Source organism: Anolis sagrei, chromosome 3, assembly GCF_037176765.1.
Source record: "Anolis sagrei isolate rAnoSag1 chromosome 3, rAnoSag1.mat, whole genome shotgun sequence".
Classification (NCBI taxonomy): Eukaryota; Metazoa; Chordata; class Lepidosauria; order Squamata; family Dactyloidae; genus Anolis; species Anolis sagrei.
The window spans coordinates 12,455,319-12,477,727 of NC_090023.1; the positions used below are offsets into that span (position 1 = coordinate 12,455,319).

At 39.6% G+C, this 22,409-nt stretch overlaps 1 long non-coding RNA gene across 1 annotated transcript in view; it reads right to left on the bottom strand.

The window, feature by feature from the left end:
- The window catches only part of LOC132770090 (uncharacterized), an 880,357-nt gene that overhangs the window by 799,388 nt on the left and 58,560 nt on the right, over nucleotides 1-22,409 (bottom strand). The gene's annotated exons all lie outside the window — the stretch shown is intronic.

Below are 22,409 nucleotides of genomic sequence, written 5' to 3' on the forward strand. Positions count from 1 at the left end.
AGAAATGTGGGTACTGAAAGAAAATTTAATGGGAATGCAGTATTTTTATTTGGAGGATAATGCTTTAATTCTTCCCATCTCCAAACCATTATGTTCATTGCTACGCCACTTACCCATCAATATTGTCAGGTCTTGCAAAAGAGTCTTTCAAAGCAAATTTTAAAATCCTGAATAGCACACTTCAGATGGACTCGACACCATCCTCGAAACACACAAAGGAATGTCAGGTTTTGCTATCCCTGAGGGAAGGCTGCAATCAACTGGAGTGAAAAAAGACAGATAGAAAGATATTGACAGAGCAGGACTTATTGAATTTCAGCTGTAACTGGGCACGGGTGATGAAATTGACTCTCAATAAAGTTTTTATTCGAGGCAAGATTTAATCTGGGATCCACAAGGGAGGGGAGAAATCTAAATTCTTCCGTTGCTGGCATGGTAGGTCAGCCTTGGCAAAGAAGAAAGTAGAATGCCTCAAGGAGGAGGTGCAGCTGGAAGTGAGCATTCCTTGGAAATCTCATCCCTTTTTTGAGGAAAGAAAGTACAGTAGCTGTTACTGTTGCTGTACACTTTCAAGTCTTGCCTGATTTATGATAATCTTACCATGGATTTCCTTGGCAAGATTTCTTTAGAGGGGTTAGACATGGACTTCCTCTAACGTTGAGAGAGTAGGACTTGTCCAGTTGATTTCTATGGCTGGCCACACCAGAATACATGAAATCATAAGCGCCGGGTCATTTGATGTCTCCAACATCCATGGATAATATAGAAGAGCTGCCCAAAGTGCTGAAACCCATCTCTGAAATAGATTCAACTGCTTGGATAGCTCAGTTACAGCCCGAAATAAAGCCATTGGTTTCCAATCTGTGGTCATTCAAGTAATACAAAAATGTTGTAGTTCAAAATTCATCCAGAGTCAGAATGGAAAGAATACATCCGGCCCTCTGTATCCACTGGTTCTGCATCCACCAATTCCAGCCATGCATGGCTTGAAAATATTACCACCCAAATTTCCAAAATCAAAGATCAATTCTGACATTTATTATAAGGGATGTTATTTTACTGTGCCCTCTATCTACATAAAAGTCAAAGGATAGCTTTGTGTCTGTACCACAAAGCCTGTTGCTAGGTTCACTGGCTTGGCTATTGCTAGGTGAAGAATTGACTGTTGCTGGGCGAAGTGGCCCTCTGTGGTGTCACTGGTTTGGCTGTTGTTAGGGGAAGGATTGACTGTGTCCTAGTCCAACACTTAAACCCCTAGTTGGGGGGGGGGATTATTTCAACAGGGAGAGAAAAATTCTCCAACTGTATGTAGAAGAACTAATGTGGTGTAGTAGTCTGAATTTTGGACAGTGTGCATATATGTATTTGCCTTTAAGTCACCTCTTGATTTATTGCAACCCCATGAATTTTATAGGCAAATTTATTTATTTATTTATTTATTTATTTATTTATTTATTTGCTTGCTTGCTTGCTTGCTTGCTTGCTTCATTTCTACCCTGCCTTCCTCAACCCCAGAGGGGACTCAGTAAAGCCTTTTCATTTCTAAAAAAGTCAGGTTACCAACTCTTCTGAACACAGTTTGAACCTAAGGCTAGCATCATATTTTTTCAAAGAAAACCATCTGTTTGCTTCTCTTTTCCCAGAATGCCTCTGTGTAGCCTAAGACAGGTCTAACCTCGTTGCTTAACAAGGGTTTCCTTTGCAGTCCCCTTAAGACAAAAACAAGATGAGAAGAGAGCAAACCTCCTGATTCACAAGCATTTTCCTCTGTCTTTTATTAATTTATTTTGAAAACATTCAACAGCTGTCCTCACATGCCCTCCATCTGCACCTCGCTAATAGGAACTGTAGTTTTCACCTTCTGTGTTTTGTGTACTAAATTTATGTGTAATCCCAGAAATTATCTTTCAGCTGTACCTACATTGGCAGTCTTCGTGTCATCTTACGAATGCAGAAGCAGATTCTGAAACCAAGGGAATGTGCTTTGAATGCTGAAATTCTGGGCATTTTATGAGGATTGAACGAAAAGTAATGCCTCCACCTTCGTAACTCCTCAATAGATGGCAGTACTGGTATGCGGCAGATACTGGCTTGTTCAGTAGACTCTCCTCTACAGTTCCATTTAAGCGGGAAGCCTTAGCATTGAACAGTTGTGTTGTTAAAGTGTGAAGTATGGAATCTTGCACAGATGATCGGTCAGTGTGACTTAAGCAACATGCAGTCATTGAATTCTTGTCAGCAGAAGGTGTCACCCTGAAGGAGATTCATCAGAGAATGAAAGCTGTTTATGATGATTGTGTTGATGTGAGTACTGTGCATCATTGGGCGAGTAAGTTTAAAGATGTTGAGGTGGGAACATCTGACTTGCATGGCAAACAAAGCATTGGAAGTCCTGTGACAGCAACCACCGAGTTTCACAAGCAAAAAGTTGACAGATTGATTCAGCATTTCACAAGAATGTGTGGGTCACATTATTGCTTTGCTTGGCTATAAGAAGATCTGTGCACGATGGGTTGCAGAAACAGAGTGTCAACTTCTTCTGTGACAGCTTCAGAAAACTTGTTAATCGTTGGCAGAAATGTATCCATTGTCTGGTGATTATGTGGAAAAGTGAATAGTGGTAGCTAAAGAGCACATTCTAAGGATTATTTCTGCATTTGATTCATTAAAATATTCTCATCCAAACCCACGTAATGAAGGTGGAGGCATTACTTTTCATTCAAGCCTTTGTAGTATAAGGGGAATAGCCCTACCTAATAAAGTCAAGTCTGCTGATGCACTGGACAATAGTGTCTACAGTGTAGATGCTTTCAGTCTGAAATTTAATGGAGTCGTCTCAGATGCTAAACCCCGTTTTGCCATTAAAGTTCAGCACCTTGGATAAGTCTTTTAAATTTAAGGCTAAAACATAGGATTACCCAGTGGCACAATGGGTTAAACCCCTGTGCTGGCAGGACTGAAGACCAACAGATCAGAGGTTCAAATCCAGGGAGAGTGCGGATGAGCTCCCTCTGTCAGCTCCAGCTTCTCATGCGGGGACATGAGAGAAGCCTCCCACAAGGATGGTAAAACATCAAAGCCTCCGGACATCCCCTGGGCAACATCCTTGCAGATTACCAATTCTCTCACACCAGAAGCAACTTGCAGTTTCTCAAGTCAGTCCTGACACAGAAAAATAGCACATTCAATTTGGAGCTGGTAGCTTCTATTGCATCAGTGATTAGTTAAATGTGAGAGTTTCGATTCTGTGATATTTTGAAAAGGAGAAAGAATTCCTGTTTTACATTTTATATTTCACTTTTCACCAACAGTCCATGACACTGTCAGGCCCTATGGAGTTGGCTTCTTCATTTGGCATGTTTGCTGTCGTGCTGTTATCCACTTGTCCTCTTAATATTATACAAATGTAACAATTTTGCTCCATCGGCTGTTAGAGGATCATAAAATACTAATTAGCTTTTGCAGGACCAGAAACGATTTCCCAAATGCTGGGCATCAATTCAGCCAAGAGAGGAGAAGTTGCAAAAGAGTCGACTTTGGACTAACAAAAGTCTCATCCCTGCAGCTAGCCCCCACTCAGAGCTTAAAAGGTAACTTTTCCAAAGTGATTTGTTTCCATTCTTCCATATAGAATATGCAAATAGATCCTATGATGTCATTCATTAATTATTTTGAGAAGGAAATTTGCTGTGTGGAATGCTATACTAGAAGGCCAATGCTTAAAAATTACATACATGTCCTAATGCAAGGCTTGTTTAGCAGTGCAAGTGGTGGAGTGAATGAACCATCTTAACAGCATCCACCCAAAAATCCAATTCACAATGGAAAAAGAAAATGAAGGAAGGCTGCCTTTTCTAAATGTCCTAGTTATCTGCAAACCAGATCAACAATTGAGTCACACCGTCTACAGAAAACCCACACACACAGATAGATATCTACATAAAAACTCCAACCATCACCCAAGTCAAAAAAGAAGCACAATTAAAACCTTGGCAGACCGTGCAAAAAGAATCTGCGAACCCCACCTCCTCCAAGATGAACTGAACCACCTCAACTGGGCTCTCCAGGCCAATGGATATTCCACCTCAGACATCAGAAGAGCTGCAAGACCAAGAACAAGCCACGAGAGTAAAGATGAAGATCCACCCAGAGGAAAAGTGTTCCTGCCATACATCAAGGGAACCACTGACCGCATAGGGAAGCTGATGAGGAAACACAACATACAAACAATCTACAAACCCACCAAGAAAATCCAACAAATGCTACGTTCAGCAAAGGACAAGAGGGATCCTCTCACCTCTGCAGGAGTCTACCGTATACCATGCAGCTGTGGACAAGTCTACAGAGGGACCACCAAACGCAGCGCCCAGACACGAATCAAGGAACATGAAAGGCACTGCAGACTACTTCAACCAGAGAAGTCAGCCATAGCAGAGCACCTGATGAACCAGCCTAGACACAGCATATTATTGGAGAACACAGAAATGCTGGACCACTCTCACAACCACCATGTCAGACTACACAGAGAAGCCATTGAAATCCACAAGCATGTGGACAATTTCAACAGAAAGGAAGAGACCATGAAAATGAACAAAATCTGGCTACCAGTATTCAAAAAACTCCAAAATTACAACAGCAAAACAGCAGAGAGGAAACAACCAGGCACATCTTAACACCTCTCAACAAAAGATTTTCCCAGGCTCAGCCAGGCCTTCGAATGCTAATGAAGGTTGTCAGTTGAAACATTCACACCTAGCTCCAGCAGAGAAGAGCTCTTTGCCCCACCCCAACCAATCCACAGATATATAAACCCATTGTCCTAATTCCAACAGACCTCACTACCTCTGAGGATGCTTGCCATAGATGCAGGCAAAACGTCAGGAGAGAATGCCTCTACACCATAGCCATATAGCCCGAAAAAACCTACAACAACCCAGTGATTCCAGCCATGAAAGCCTTTGACAATACATTGAATGAATCTGTCTTCTTCCTCTGTGGAGAAAAATGATGGAAGCTTGAATCCATCATTTCTCTGTCTCCTGAGAAAGGAATTCATTTCTTTCATCTATGGAAAGAAACAACAGAAATCAAGAAAAAACAGAGGCCCCTGTTTTGGAGGATTTTAAAAAGAGTCTGGATACTTTAAATGTGTTTTTCCTGCATGGCAGGGGGGTGGACTGTAGTGTAGTAACCAATGGGAGGCCCAGCATGGGAAGAGGCTGATAACAAGAACCAGCTTAGATTGCAGCTGGAGGAGGCTGCCTGAAAGAATTTTTGTGAACTGAAATGGTGGGGTTTCAGGGAGGTATTATTATTATTATTATTATTATTATTATTATTCTGACACAAAAACACAGTATGTCACAGCAAACAAGATCTATCACAAAATCACAAGTCGAACACTTCCCAAGCATCTAGGACTGTGTGATGTATTTTTGAATGATGCGCGTATATCCAAGTAAGGTGGCCTTTTGCAGTTGACAGATTGCAATTTTGTCAATGTTTATTGTTCCCAAATGATAGCTGAGATCTTTTGGCACGGCACCCAGTGTGCCAGTGACCACTGGGACCACCTGTACTGGTTTATGCCAGAGCCTTTGCAGTTCAATTTTGAGGTCTTGATAATGGCTGAGTTTTTCCTGTTGTTTTTCCTCAATGCACTGTCACCTGTGGTATGGTGACATGAATAGTCCAAACTTTTTTCTTTTCCACAATTGTGATGTCTGGTGTATTGTGTTCCAAAACTTTGTCAGTCTGGATTTGAAAGTCCCACAGTATTTTTGCATGTTCATTTTCCACTACCTTTGCAGGTTTATGATCCTACTAGTTCTTTACTACTGGCAGGTGGTACTTCTGACATAACTTCCAATGAATGATTTGGGCCACAGAGTTGTGCCTCTGTTTGTAGTCTATGCGTGCAATTTTCTTGCAACAGCTGAGGATATGATCAATGGTTTCACCAGCTTCCAGTCTGCATTTTGGGTCATCAGCTGATTTTTCAATCCTTGCCTTAATTGCATTTGTTCTGATGGCTTGCTCCTGGGCTGTGTAAGGGTTCGGCCTGTGATCGTTTCTTTGCCACAAGAGAATGATCATGATCAGGACTCTTTGGAGGTTCCCATGTTTGATTTTAATGATCAGGTTCCTGTTGCTTCTCAGGGGTCTGTGAATGCAGATGATGGCCTTGAAAATGCAGTTAGCCAGAGTGAAACGAAGGATTCTGGGATTGCTGTTTCCCAAGGCAAAGATGTCTTGAGACAGTCTGATGTGAAGCAGGCTGAGTGTCAGGAGTCAATTTCTGACGGCATGAAGACATCACAAATCCCCTCCGTGACATCCTGACTGAATCATCCTGGCTGCCTCAATTCTCTCTCTGTGACATTTTGAAGCGAGCAGAGGGCGCTGGAAACCTTGTATTGGAACTTGTGAAGCAACAAGCTCTAATAAGGAAACTGAGAAGAGGGGGGGGGGGCAGGAAAGGTGTATAAAAAGAAGTGGTGGTGGGAAAAAGTCAGTAGTGTCTTTCTTTGCTGCAGAGATACAAGCAATATATCCATTTCAAAGCAAAACCAGCTTGTGACTGGTCATTTAATATTGCTCTATAGATCCTACAGTCTTACACTGAGGCTGAAGGGTCAAAGCTAGATGGAGATAGCGAGAGCGAAAGAAATATGCTAACGAGCAACCCAGGGGAGGCAATCTTTGATCACAAAGGGTAAATCTATCATGATAGGCACCTGGCTTTAGGGAGGAGGCGTTCATCTATATTAAGAGGGGGGGAAAGCAGTTTTCCAAAGGAATTGGAATGATTGTGCCACGGCTGTTTGAATAAATATAGGGCCTGTGTCTTGATGCCCTTCAGTGAGTCCAACGTCTATCTTCCATACCTGTTCATGTCTTTGTATCATGCTGAGATTCATGTAATATTTTGCTCCAGATTCATGTTCATGCTGAGATTCCTGTAAGTGTTGTATCCTGATTCCAAGCGGCTGCCTTGGTGCTTGCTCAAGTTTGCTCCAGATATTTCAAGGGACTTTGTTCTAACACGTTTTGGGACTTAAGGATTACTCTCCTGTGGACCTGGTTAACTGGACTTTGGGACTAACTTGTGCTCCTGGTGTGGTCTTTATCTTTTATGTCTACAGTGCTTATGGATTGGTTTTTGAAACTTTTTCTTATAATCTTTTAACTGCTTTTTATCCTTTTGCAATTGCTATATTAATCACCAATAAACTGCTTGCTTATTAAAGAACATTGGTGTGTTTGTGGGTTCAAAGGTGCTCACCCCAGCCCTGGTGTGCGACAGTTTGGACTCACTGCCCTGCCACCTTTCAACACTTTGTGAATGACATATTCCATGACTTTTTAAACTGATTTTTAGTTATTTATTTGAATGATTTTCTCCCCAAACCAACAAATTTATGATCAACATATGCGGGCGGTATTGCAGCGTCTATGAGAACATGGACTCTATGCCAAACTGGAAAAATGTGCATTCGATTTGTAAGAAGTGGACTTTTTGGGTTACCTCTTTTCCAGCATCTATTTTCAATTATGTGATTTTCTTCTGATCAAATTTCTCCACTCTTCAGCTTTTACAATCATACATATAAACTGGAAATATAATGGCAGTGGTGGAGAAAAATTGACCCCATCCCCTATTCAGTTACCCACTGAAGTATGAGATCATACACAAAATGCAGCACTTTGATGATATTGTCAACTTGCAAGTGTCAATTGGCCAACAGATAAATCTATAACATTCATTTCTTATTGTGTCAGAAGCAGAGAATTGTATGGGGGAAGTACAGCCAAACTATCCCAAAGGAATACCATATCATTGTTGCAAAAATTCTGTTCTTTCTAGTCAGTAGGCTTAACCATGCCTTTCATGATAGTGAAGCAGCTTTCAACACAGGCAAAACCTGGAGGAAAATGGGATGATTTATGTCCTCCCCTCTGGTGATGGGAATCCGTGAAGCAACTTTTAGTGGCAACAATAAAAATATCAAAGGGAAGATGGCCTGCTGTAAATTGAGCAACTCGAAATTTATGGCAGCAATAACTTCCTGGTAGGAAAGGAGAAAAATCCCATCCATTTCTTAAATGTTCATATCTGGTTTTAAGGTTCAAGCAATGGGATTCACATGGGATGTTACATGATACTTTTATGACCTTGGAAAATATACTGTCTGTGTACTTGACATGCCAAGAATAAGAGAAGTGAAAATGGAGATCACAAAGTTCAGGAACATTGAGCAGAGGTGAGAAGGCCATTGCATTCACTGAACAAGCTTCCAGACAGCTGATAGATGTAGTAAAAATGTAAATCTGTGAAAATGTCAATCTCATGGGGAAAGAATAAATAATTTAACCCCTTTTTCCCAACTGCCATCAAAAGCATTATCTTTGTTTTAAAGTTTATTCGGCACCATGGCTGAATAGCATTTTCCGTGCAGAAATGCTGTTTTCTGCACAGAAAATTGCATTTATGAACAGTAAATTTCTTTTCTGTGCAAACAACATGTGTGTTTTCACACAGACTAAGTCCTGAATTCTCATGATTGTTATCCATACAGGGCTCTTTTGACCATAGCAAACTACTATTTTATCTGGGATTCAAATATATTCACATTATCTTTCTACCTCTTAATTAAGTAATGTGCAGCAATTTCAGGCAGAAGTACACCCTCCCCATTCTTTCACACACTTTGCCCCCACTTTCTCCTAATTTGATCCCACTCTTATGCAGTGAGAATCCATCTGAAGATGATAGATAGATAGATAGATAGATAGATGATAAAAAAAGGTAAAGGTAGTCCCCTGACATTAAGTCCAGTCATGTCTGACTCTGGGGTGTGGTGCTCATCTCCATTTCTAAGCCGAAGAGCCAGCGTTGTCCGTAGACACCTCCAAGGTCATGTGGCCAGCATGACTGCATGGAGCGCCGTTACCTTCCCGCCGGAGCGGTACCTATTGATCTACTCACATTTGCATGTTTTCGAACTGCTAGGTTGGCAGAAGCTAGGGCTGACAGCGGAAGCTTACGCCGCTCCCCGGAATCGAACCTGCGACCTTTCGATCAACAAGCTCAGCAGCTCAGTGCTTTAACCCACTGCGCCACCGTGGGCTCCGTAGATAGATGATAGATAGATAGATATCCCACTGATCCTGCCAGATAGCTCCAGCATCTGAGAAAATCAAAGGCACATTCAAATATTCAGCAAGCCATTCTTCAAGCCTACATGTGTGTATGCCTACTGATCCCACCAGCCAGCCAATCAATTTACATTTCTTCTTGGATAAACCAGCAGCTTCTTTATTGGTGAAGGAGTACAGTGGTTAGGGAACAGTAGGCAAACATAGATGGCAGAACTGTCATCAATGGTCTGATGAATCCATTCTGGATTTAAGAAGCACTCTGAGTTGAATGAGTCTGTAGCATGGGATCTAGCCACAGCAGATGTGGAAAGAATTCAAAACTCATAGCAGATGTGGAAAGAATTCAAAACTGATATATGATCCCAGATTCCAGACCGTAGGCAATGCTACAGACCTCAATTATTTGCAATACAGTATCCAGCAGAAACACAAAACTTTGGGACATAATTTGGATTCTTCCTACTCTGCCTCATATTTATCACATGCAATTATCTAGACTCAGGTAACATTTCAGAATTTGCCTTTAACTAATTTCCACCTAGACCTTCATAATTATCATTTGGTACTTATAGTCAAAGTGTTAACGTGCTGTAGCAATATGACACTAGTCAAGCATTAGTATCTTGTTCTTTCATTGCTAACATTTTATTATCTGCTGTCAATTGCTATGTTTCTTCGTGGTGGTAATCCTAGATAATTCTGGGAAAACAGAAGCACATCACCATATAGATCAGAGATTCTCAAACTAAGGCCCGGGGGTCGGATACGACCCTCTGAGGTCATTTACCCGGCCCTCACTCAGGGTCAACCTAAGTCTGAAATGACTTGAAAGCACACAACAACAACAACAACAACAACAACAACAACAACAACAACAATCCTATCTCATCAGCCAAAAGCAGGCCCACACTTCCCATTGAGATACTAATAAGTTTATATTTGTTAAAAATTGTTCTTCATTTTAATTATTGTATTGTTTTAAAGTGGTTTTTTTTTTTTGCACTACAAATAAGATATGTACAGTGTGCATAGGAATTGAGAAACTGTGACCTGGCCCTCTGTTTAAAAAGTTTGAGGACCCCTGATATAGATACATTTCATTTGAGGAAGCAACTGATTTAATGTAAAGTAACCTGGAGTAAATCTACACTAAAGAGTTAATGAAGTTTGACATGACTTCCACTGCCATGGTTCAGTGATATGCAATCCTGGGAGAAGTCATTTCACCATGTCTTTCCCTTTCTTTGCTGAAGACTGCTGGTGCCACACCAAACTACATCTACTGGGATTACATAGCATTGCAATGGAAGTTTAAGTAGTGTCAAACTACATTGATTCTGTGGTGTAAATGTACCTCTGGAGAGTGGAAATTTAAAAAATTCTTGTAAGTTCTGGAACTTCTCTGAGTGTATTTCAGAATGGGGCTGAGGGGAGGAGAGAAATTGCATAGAAATGGAAAAAAATGCAAAGAAAGTAGAAAAGACAGGGACAAAAACAGGAACTTCCTGTTTTTTCTATTCCGTCCAGATGTGCCATATGTTTAAATGTAATGTAGAGCATGATTCCTGCCACAATTTTTAATACTTTTAAATCACTTTAAGCTTTCAAGATGTTGCAGTCTATAATCCACTTTAAAAAAAAGCGATGATATCCTTATCATTCCAGATGCAGTCGGTCTTTTGAATTCTCTACCAGCACTTGGAGTCTAATACCAAGAAACATTTGCTTGCATTTGTCATTGAAATGCACCTCTTAACTTGGAGAAAGACTCTTTGATTGGTATTTCCACTGCAATTATATATTTAGGAGCAACTTCATGACCAGTGTTACTTATCAGAAATTGGATACCAGTTTGATGAAATTAGATTCCTCAACAGGGAAAGAATAATCCACGGAGCAGTTTTCAAGGAAAGCAAAAAAAAGAAAGTCCCTTCCATTGTAATGGCAAATAATAACAAGCTACCTCTAAGCTCAGTTAATATGGAGAAGCCTTTAAAGGATTAGGATTCTGTCTCACTGAAATCATTATCCTAATTAGCATAAGATTAGTTTGCACAGACTTTGCCAGGGCGGTGGAAGCAAGCCAGGATAAATGCGGGGATGCAAAGAGAATCCACCTTTCTGCATAATGAAGGTTTGGGGAAATAAATGTCTGTTGTAAGGAACCAGGCAAATGTTTGATTGGCTCCCAGGAGGGATGGGACATTTCCTCAAAATACTATTGCCTACCATTCTGAAAATCATCATTTCTAATTTTGTATAAATTGGGACCTGTGTAACAACATGTTTTGGTATCCATTGGGGGATACTGGAACCCAACCACAATGGATACCAAGGCCTTTTGACTGTACTTCAGGGAGAAAAAACTGTTGAAAATAATCAGCTACTTTGTTAAATATACTTAACTGTAAAATTAATGTAATTTGATATTGTTGTTGTTATTATTAAACTTTTAAAAATTATTATTAAACTATTATAACCCGCCTTCCACCTCTCTCAGAAGACATTCTCCCAGAATGGCTTTCACCCCTCCAGAGGAACAGTGGACATGGTCTTCACTGCACGACAGCTCCAAGAAAAATACAGGGAACAAAATCAACCTCTGTACATGGCATTCATTGACCTTGCAAAGGCATTCGACACAGAGAATCGCAGCGACCTTGGGGGACAATCTTACTCGGACAACGAGGGATTGCCTAAGTAAGTAAGTATTGAACTTTATACCCCGCCACCATCTCCCCTCAGGAACTCAGGATAGCTAACTTGAAGCCAAGCCAAACAATACAATAAATACAATAAAATACAAGCAGCAGCTAATAACTCAAATAACATAATGTTGTCAAGCCATGGCAGCCCACTTTCCAAAGGTTTTGTGAACAGAAGAAGACTTCAAGCAAATAATATGGTTTTTTTCTTTATTTTTAAAATCTTTTCTATTGTTTCAAAGTTTCAAAATGTTGAAGCCACTGGAGGTTCTGGTAGGTCCCAGCAACAGCTGTACCCATATCAAATCTAAACCCTTTTTTGTAACTTGTATTGCTTGTGTACTGTATCAGTTCGTAAATAAACTTGTGGCTATTTCACTGATAGCATCTCCTAAATACATCTGCTGTCTTGGTGCCCTTTGTTTGCATATGCTCCTGAGAACAGGAATCGCTAAATAATTAACAAAGGTATTTCTAGAGATATCCCAAGCTAGATAAAAAAATCAAACCCTTTATGTGTGTACAGATGACCCTGTTTGTCACCAAGATGAGCTTACATTGTTTCCTAGTTTTAACAAGGAAACAATGTTTGACAATGAGAATGACAAAGGTTTGTCATTCTCATTGATGAGAAGGCTGAACAAATATGAATACATTAGCCTTCTGAATGGGAAGTCGAGTCCCCGGTTATTTGGATTTGCCACCTTTTGTGTTTTGAGTCTTACATCTTTGTCTTCGTCAAACTGGACACATAAGTTAATCAAGGAATCACCTGTATACCCATATCATCACTTCTCCCAGCTTTGTACCTTCCCAGGGGCATCTCTGCAATCCACTGGACCTTTATATTCTTCCTTCTTCTGTCACTGATATCAAGGGAACCTCTGGCCAATCTGAGCACAGATCCTAGCTGGCCCCACTTTTCAGCTACTCAGAGGGAGATGAGAGAAGTCTGAATAGCTGTCACAACTACATAAAATGACTTGTATTTTTCAATGAATTTATACTTGTACATTTTGAAGCACTTGCATCCCTTTTGGCCAAACTGTAATAAACCTCTGTAGTTTGCCTTTAACCCGGAGTGCTTGTTTTGTGTCCTGGCTTATCTAATTTGACAGAAGTTTACCAGGCATGGACGTCCTTATCCACAGTCCTAGTTGAAATATCTACAATACCACTTTAGCCATCACAACCCAATGCTATGCAATCTTAGGAGCTATAGTTTGGCAAGTAAACAGCATTCTTGGTATAGAAGTCTAAAGCCCTTGTAAAATTTCCTTAGTATCCTTAGTAACCTCTACTAAAAACAACCCATCCAATAGGATAGAAATGGCATTGAACTGTGCTCCAGTCACTGATAAAATGCATATTCTGATGTTCAGTAAAGTAAGTCTGGGGAGTAGTTATGGTCATGGCAACATTGTCACAGTCACCAATGGCTTTCCATTATTATTATTATTATTATTATTATTATTATTATTATTATTAGATATCAAAATAAGTAGCCAAGGAGGAAGTGAGAAGGGGGGGGGGGTTAAAAATGAAAGAAAAGGAGACAGGTATGGAAGATCTGGATTTGTGGAATGTGTTTAATGATGAGTTATTTAATTTTAAGTGTGCTATTGTAGTAACAGCCATAGATTATTTATAGGTGTTTGGTCTTGTCCTACATCTCAGAGCCCGAGAGATTCCTGAAATGGCAACAGTATGTGTGGCTGGCTGCCAGTTTGTTTCTGGGCACAATTCCAAGTGCTATATTGTGATCTATAGTTTAGGTCTAGGCTATTTGACAGATAGTATCTCATGGTAAAAACCTGCCCAGGCCCTGAGATCCTCAGGAGAAGCCATTCTCTTAGTTCCAACACAAATACAAGTTCAGTTGGTGGGAACACGGGAGAAGGCCTTCTTAGTGGCTGCCCCTCAATTCTGGAACTTGCTGCCCAAGGAAGCCAGAATTTTTCAACCCTTATTTTAATCTTATTTTAGTGTTAATATGTTTTTTAGATTTCAAACTATAAATTGTTAGGCCTGCTGTGAGTTGTGTACATTTTTAGCTACTTTGAGTCTCCTTTAAGAGAGATAATAATAATAATAATAACAACAACAACAACAAAACAGCCCAACAAAAAAGTCTTGGTATTCTGCAGTCCAGAACAGAAGTAGTAGGTTTATCCCACGCCTTCCAAGAAGGCACGGATAAACCCATTAACTAATTAATTTGCTACAAATCAGGGTTTTCCTAGTTTGTAGCTAATTAATTCGGGACTATTCAGAACATTGTCTGGAGAGACCCTCCTTTATTGCGGTAGATACTGCAATACTGGTCCTGTCTGGACGGGCCCACAGGCTCATTTCGAAGAGAATTTCTACAAGAGAAAACACTTATCCATGTCAGATGTGCTGAAGTGACTTTCAGTAAGTAATAAAACCATGTGGGTGTAGGAGTAGAAAAGAAATGAACATTAGTAGAGATGGAACGCTAATATGACCGGTATATCTAGTCCATTGGATTCTTCTCTCGATAACGTTGAGAATCACTTCCGTGATTTATTTCCCATCTTTTCACTGACTTAAATGCCTTCTTCTCTAAATGGACAATTTAGAGTGCATTTAAACAGATAAACTCCACAAAACCCACAATGATTAGTTCAGGATTCAGTGAGCAGAAACAAATTGCTTAAGGTCTGGCAGAGCAAGAATGAGAACTGAGGCAGCCTCTCTCACATTGGAGGCAGATCCTTCATTTTTAGGTGCAAACCGAAGCTGTTACTTCAAGAGATTTGCTCATTGCCTTTTCCTAATTTCACCCTCAAGTCTACCTCATCATTTATCACACTGCTAAAAACCTCTCACAGCTGAGTGAAGTGCTTTCACAGCCATGCAATCTTTATGTAAAAAAGGATTTTGCATTGGAATTGTGGTTGTGGGGGTATTGCTTAAAAGGGAATAGATCATATTATCTATTTTAAAAGTCTCAATTGTTAGTGCACTATGCTTTAAACTTGTTTGGATTTATAGTAACTTTAAGGCAAATCCATCATGGGAGAATTGTTCAAAGAGGGCTTGCCATTCTGAGGCTGAGAAAGTATGATATGCCCAAAGTCACCCAGTGGTTTCCATAGTGAAGTGAGAACTCGAACCTTGATCTCCAAAGTAATAGTCCAATGCTCAAACCATTTAACCAAACTGTCTCTCTCAAACATATTCATACCATTCTGTTTTTAAAATGGCCCTGAGACAGATATATACAGATATAACACTATGTAACAAAATTTGAAAACATTTCTGATCCTGCTTTGAAAGTGTTATTTATTGATACAAAGCAAAAGAGACTCAGAGAGACTTGCTTCAGTGCCTCTGGTCAAAAACTCAAAAGTAGCAGTAAATTTAACTTGAAAAGCAAAGTAAAGCAATAATCCGGATTATCCAGGAAAAAGATCCGGATTAAACTCAAGTACTTGCAAAATCCCGCAAAATCACACAGCAAACAAAGGACGATCAAACAAAGAGCCATGAAGAAAGAGCCGTGGTCAAATGCAGTCCGAAGTCAAAGAAAGCAGAATCCAAAGTTGTGAGGTTCCAAAGTGCAGGAGGCAGCATTGTCATCAAAAGCAGTCCAAAGTTAAGGAAAGGGAAAATCCGCATTCAAGAGAATCCAAGCTGAGTTGTAACATGAAGGTAAACAGCAACCTGCAGATCCAGGACCCAAGCTCAACATGAAAGTGGCAGCAACAAGACCCAAGGCATGAAACCAACACTTTGCCTAGTGCAAAGTTCTATCATTTCAATGCCTACTTTTATCCTACAACTCATCATCCAATGATGAGCTGCCCTCCACCATCATCACTTTCAGTTGGCTTAGCTTCTTCACCTGAACATCGACGCCCATCTCTCCAACTCCTCCACCTCTTATCAAGACTTAGTTCTCTCCAAAAATCCCCAGTATCTCCCGATTGCCAATCCCCACCACCAGAAAACCCCACAAACGTGTCGCTAGACGTTGGTTGAGTACACACATCCCAAACCTCTTGCACATTAGTCCAATCCAGTGATTCATCCTCATCCCCATCACTCCCAGACCCATCATTCCCAGAGAAACCCATGAAATCCTCCTCTTCTGTGGAAGCAGTAAGTATATCCCGAATCTTCTTTCTCTGTTGCTCCTCATCTGATTCCTGTTCCCGAGTAACCCTCTTAGTTCCCCTATTCCCATCCCCTGTATCTCCTTCCTCTTCCTCACTCATTTCACTCTCAGAAAACCCTTTGAAGGAATCCTCATCCGTGGGGGACAAAAGTATCTCCCGGATCCTCTTCCTCTGTTGCTCCTCATCTAACTCCTGAGCACTCTTCTTCCCTCTTCTAGCACCCTTACTACCAGTTGCAGTGTTGCTAACAGACTCTACTACAACAGTGGGAAATGCAGCAGCTTCTGGTAAATTTCAAAAATAAACATAGATATTGATACAACTACATTAATTGAGGCATCAGTAGGTTAAATGTTTTTGAATATTTACATAAAAATGTCATTTAAAATAAGACTGCCCAAGTCTGATTTAACCATTATTCTAAAATTCTTCAATGTAAATGTGCTTACATATCCTTCCAATAATAATAGAGTAAAATAATAAATGTAATAATAATAATAGAGTAAAATAATGGAAATGTAATAATAATAAGAATACTAGAGTAAAATAATGGAAATGTAATAAAAATAATTGAGTAAAATGATAAATGTAATAATAAGAATGAGAATTAGAATATAATAATAATAATAATAACAGTAAAATAATAAATAACTTTGACTCGAGTATAAGCTGAGAAAGGAATTCCTCTCAGAGCATCTGTTTTGTGACTGAAATGTCATTGCCTCTATAATACCAGTAAAGCCAGGTCTTCGTAGTGCAATTGGGGAGGAGGGCATAAACAGAGTGGCCAGATGGTCCTCTTTTAGGAGACCATTCTCGAATAGCACAGCCATGAAGAACATTGGCAAAAGAATCACAATTGGGACAGTGTGCAGCATGACCTTCCAAAGTTTTTCAGATGATTCCAACATTTTTCTCTCATATGAATCCTTCTCAAGCTTTCAGCAATGATACATGTACCACTATGTTGCCTTAGGAATCAGTCATTGCTCCATGTTTTATTTCTCAAATATTGGCTATATTTGTGCATAAATAATGTGCTACAGTTGTCCATTGCATTACATTGTCTCTCTCTTTCATATGAATAATAGGAAGATTGCTTTGATAGAAAAATGTAAAGAACCCAAAAATTAGTTGATAAATCAACTTATTTCAGGCCCATGGCAGTTTCACATGTGCTCATACATATACGTGTATAATATGCATATCTGTGTTATATTCCATATCCTGAACACAATTTCTTGTCACTCCCAACTAAAGTGCAGACTGACTGAGAAATAAGAATACTAATGATGTAACAATTTGTGGATTGAATTCTTAGTAGCCTTAGTAAGTTAATTTACTTACAGTTGGTAGATTCTTATATTTTCTCTTACGTTCTTACTTTTCATTACAGTTCTGAATAGGAATCAAGAGTCCTTTGTTTTGTGTTTTTTTCTAGTTCTTTAGTGTTGCTGTTTTGGTGTGTTAGTCTCAGATAGTGTTTATTTATTAACATTAGTGTTTACAGTTTTAATTAAGCCATTAGTTATTTTATGTTTACTTCTTCGATGAGTAATATTAGCTCATTTTTAATTTTAGTTTTCTAGATATATGTACAGTATGGCCCACTTAACAGCAAAGGATATGTTTCTGAACTTATTGTAAAGGTGAATGATATTGTATTACACAATTTGCACATGAAGTTACCATAGGATCCCCCAAAAGTTTCTAGACAGGATACCTTTTGAGGAATTTCCTCAGTTCTCCAGGATTACTTTCTGGTAACTTCTGGTGGAAGCTGGGCTCCCAGTTTCTTGCTTTTACTGTAAGTTCAGGCACATATCCCTAACTGATGTGGAGGTTGTACTGTACATATATCTATAAAATGAAAATGAAAATGACACTAATATTATTCATCTAGACCAGTGGTTCTCGACCTGTGGGTCCCCAGATGTTTTGGCCTTCAACTCCCAGGAATCCTAACAGCTGGTAAACTAACTGGGATTGCTGGAAGTTGTAGGGCAAAACACCTGGGAACCCACAGGTTGGGAATCACTGATCTAGAGCAATAAACATAAAATAATTAATATATATATGTAGGAGGAACAAGCACAGAAGAAATGTAATTCTGATAAGTGTTAATTTACCTTAAGCAATTATTGTAATGGGTTTATTCTAGTAAAAACTTAAGATTTGGGCCTATTTGTCCAGTGATTTATCATTTGTATCTTTTCAACTACAAAATTCATATTATTTTGGAGGAATATTTTCACATTTCCATTCATATATGCATTTGATAGAAGTGCCAATGTGGGGCAATGTTTTGAATGCTGCCCTAGACTCCAAAAGACCAGGGACAACACCAGGGATGCATCCTGGCTCAATTATGGAAACACATTGGGTGAAATTGTGCAAATGGTCTTCTCACAACTGTAAATGAAGGCAAGGATAAACCCTAGAATAGGTTACATAACCTGGAGTTGACTTGAAAGCACATAATAAGAATAACAACAGCATGCATTGGGCATATTTTTAACTGATAACATGTGGTATTCAATGTACTTTTAACCTTCTTAGACAAACCATCTGACATATTTCAAAGAAAAGAACAGATGTTATGATAACTCTCAAAGCATTGCTCTGAGCAGGCAGCTTATACATCCATAAGGTGCCAGAATTCCATCAACAAAAACAGCTTTTTCAGGCAAACAATATTGTCACTAAAACTGGTACCATTTCTCAGCAGATCTTTTGTTATCATCTAATTCATGATACCAGTTTCAAATCAGGTTCAGACTCCAAGGTTAAAAACAGCAGTGGATTGCATGTGTGGTGAATTTGCTACAAGATTTGGTCTGGAGAAATCCAGAGTACTGAGCCCTCTTTGCAAAATAGACCCATCACCTTAGATCATCCCCAAAACCCAAATCAGGTTCATTGCCCCTTAGACATGGAAGACACAGGCTAATAGGTATTGGTATTCAATGTTTATTTTGACTGATGCCTGAATTCAGTGCTATTTGCTCCTCTGATCATACAATTATAGAACCATAGAATTGGAAGAGACCACATGGGCCATCCAGTCCAACTCCCTGCAAAACAGGCACACACAATCAAAGCACTCACAAAGATGGCCATCCAGCCTGTGATTAAAAACCTCGAGTGAAGGAAGCGCCACCACACTCTGAGACAGCATATTCCAGTGTCGAAGATGTTGGAACATGGGAGACAAGCTGTCAACATGGGAGATGTTGACAAGCTAGAATGTGTCCAGAGGAAGGTAACTAAAATGATCAAAGGCCTGGAGAACAAGCCCTATGAGGAGTGTCTTAAAGAGCAGGGCACGTACAGCCTGAAGAAGAGAAGGCTGGGAGGAGACATGATAGCCACGTGAGAGGGAGTCATAGGGAGGAGGAAGCAAGCTTGTTTTCTGCTTCCCTGGAAACTAGGACACAGAACAATGGCTTCAAACTACAAGAAAGGTGATTCCATCTGAACATTAGGAAGAACTTCCTGACTGCTAGAGCTGTTCAGCAGTGGAACTCTCTGCCCCGGAGTGTGGTGGAGAGTGGTGGAGGGTTCTTCTCTGGAGACTTTTAAACAGAGACTGGGTGGCCACCTGTCGGAGGCCAAAGGAATGCCTCCATGTTTTACAAACGATATTAAGCTGTGTGTTTGGGACCAAACCTTTGTCAGAGCAACTTTTCATTTAACCAAGAAGCTTGCACTTTGCTTGTCTGGATTATTTGGATGGCCCATGAGTTCTCTTCCAACTCTATGATTCTATTATTTGCTCCTCTGACCATGCAATCATAGAACAATAGAACTGGAGGAGACCACATGGGCCACCCAGTCCAACTCCCTGCGAAACAGGCACACACAATCAAAGCACTCACAAAGATGGCCATCCAGCCTCTGTTTAACCTCGAGCGAAGGAAGCTCCACCACACTTACTATCAGGAAGTTCTACCTAATGTTTAGGTTGAATCTGTTTTCCTCTCATTTGAATTCATTGTGCCATGTCCTAGAGCAGCAGAAAACAAGCTTGCTCCAGGCAAAGTAAGAACTGGTATTAGTCACTGGGATCAATGAGATTTGAAAAGTCTTGGTTTTCATGGGATTGGTGAGATCTGAAAAGACTTGATTTTTATTGTCTTGTTTTCTCTTGGCCAATGAAAACCAAGATTTTTCAGATGCCATTGACCATAGCACCGGGATTGTGGCGCAGCTGGCTGAGCGCCAGCTGCATTAAGATCACTCTGACCAAAAAGGTCATGAGTTCGAAGCCATCCTGGGTTGGAGTGGGTTTCCAACCAATTGTGTGTAGCCTATTGTCGACCTTTGCAACCCGAAAGACAGTTGCATCTGTCAAGTAGGAAAATAAGGTATCACCTCAAAGTGTGGGGAGGTTAAATTAACTGATTTATGAGGCCATAAAAAAAGACTCCAGCAAAGCATTCCAGCGGGGAAGCATGCGGGAATGTAGAAGTGCTTCATCAGCGTCGCAGATGGATGATGAAAGCGACAGCTCCCCTGGCGGCCAGAAAAAGTTAAATAGCCTCTGTGTATTGTCTGTATATGTTTGTATGTCAAAAATTGGCATTGAATAAGAATTGGAGTTAAAGAAAAACCCTTCAAAAAGAATAGAGAAACAATTGGTGACATTGAAACAGGAAAAAAATCATGTGGAGTAGGAATTTCAATCAAGACAGATGAAATTTTTAAAACAACAAGCTTTTGAGAACGCTAACAAACCGGGTAAATGGCTGGCAAATCAGGTTAGAAAAAAGAGACAAATAAATCATATTGCTAAAATAAGTACTAAGGACAAGGACTTGAAAACGGATAAAGAAATTCTGGAGGAGTTCCGGACGTTTTATACACAATTATATACAAAGGAGGACATAAAGAAAGAGGATATCATGGAATATATTGGACAAATGAAGCTAGACAAAATAACAGATGAAGATAGAGAAGAATTGAACAAAGAAATAACAGAAGAGGAAATTGAGAAAGCTATAAGCAAAATGAATGTAGATAAGGCGCCGGGACCGGATGGGTTCACGGCAGGATTCTACAAGACATTTAAACAACAGCTGACACCCATCTTTAAAGTTATAGCGAATGAAGCTTTGAAATATCGAAAGGTACCAGACTCCTGGAAAGAGGCAGAAATAACTGTGATTCACAAAGAAGGTTCACCAGAAAATGATATTAAAAATTATAGACCGATATCCCTGTTAAATATGGATTATAAAATATTCGCAAACATCATGGCCACAAGATTAAAATTTTTTTTAAGTAAATGGATTGGAGAAGAACAAACAGGTTTCCTCCCAAATAGACACATGAAAGAAAATATATGTAATGTATTAGATCTTTTGGAATATTATGAGACTAATCATCAGAAGGAATTTGCCCTTTTGTCAATAGATGCTGAGAAAGCATTTGATAATTTGAACTGGGATTTCTTTAAGATTTTGATACAAGAGTTGGACATGGGAGAGAAATTTAATAATGCAATTAATGCCATTTACGAATTTCAAAAGGCTAAAGTGAAAGTGAATGGCCAAGTGACTCAAGAATTTGAGATTACAAAAGGCACGAGACAAGGTTGTCCACTCTCTCCATTGATTTTTGTTATGGCAGCGGAGATCCTGATGAAGAAGATTAGAGAAGATGAAAAGATTAAAGGAGCAAAAGTTGGTAAATTTGAATATAAAATACGAGCGTTTGCAGATGATCTAATAGGTACAATCGAAAACCCGGAGAAAAATCTACAAAGTTGGATAAACAAAATAGAAGACTTTGGAAAGGTGGCAGGTTTCAAGATGAACATGAAGAAAACTAAACTTTTATTTAAGAATGTGAATAAGGAGAAACAAATAAAGATTCAACAACAGACTGGAATAGAAGGTGTTAAGAAAATCAGATATCTGGGAATCTGGATCACAGCGAGAAATGGACAACTTTTAAAGAATAATTATGAATCAGTCTGGAAGAAGGTTCAAAATGATTTACAGAATTGGGATCGGCTGAAAATATCTCTTCTGGGAAGAATAGCCTTGATAAAAATGAATGTATTACCAAAGCTTATGTTTTTGTTCCAGAATATACCGGTGATAAGAAGTCAAACTTTGTTCAAACAATGGAAGAAAGACTTAATGAAATTTGTCTGGAAAGGAAAAAGACCAAGAATTAATTATACAAACTTAATAGATAAGAAAACAAGAGGAGGATTGGGCTTTCCCGACTTGAAGACCTATCATGAGGCCTGTGCATTGTCCTGGATCAGAGATTGGATGATTTTAGATAAAGAAAAGTGCCTAAACCTAGAAGGCTATGATTTGAGAGTGGGATGGCACGCGTATGTATGGTATAATAGAGAGATGAAGGAGAAAAATTTTGGTAACCA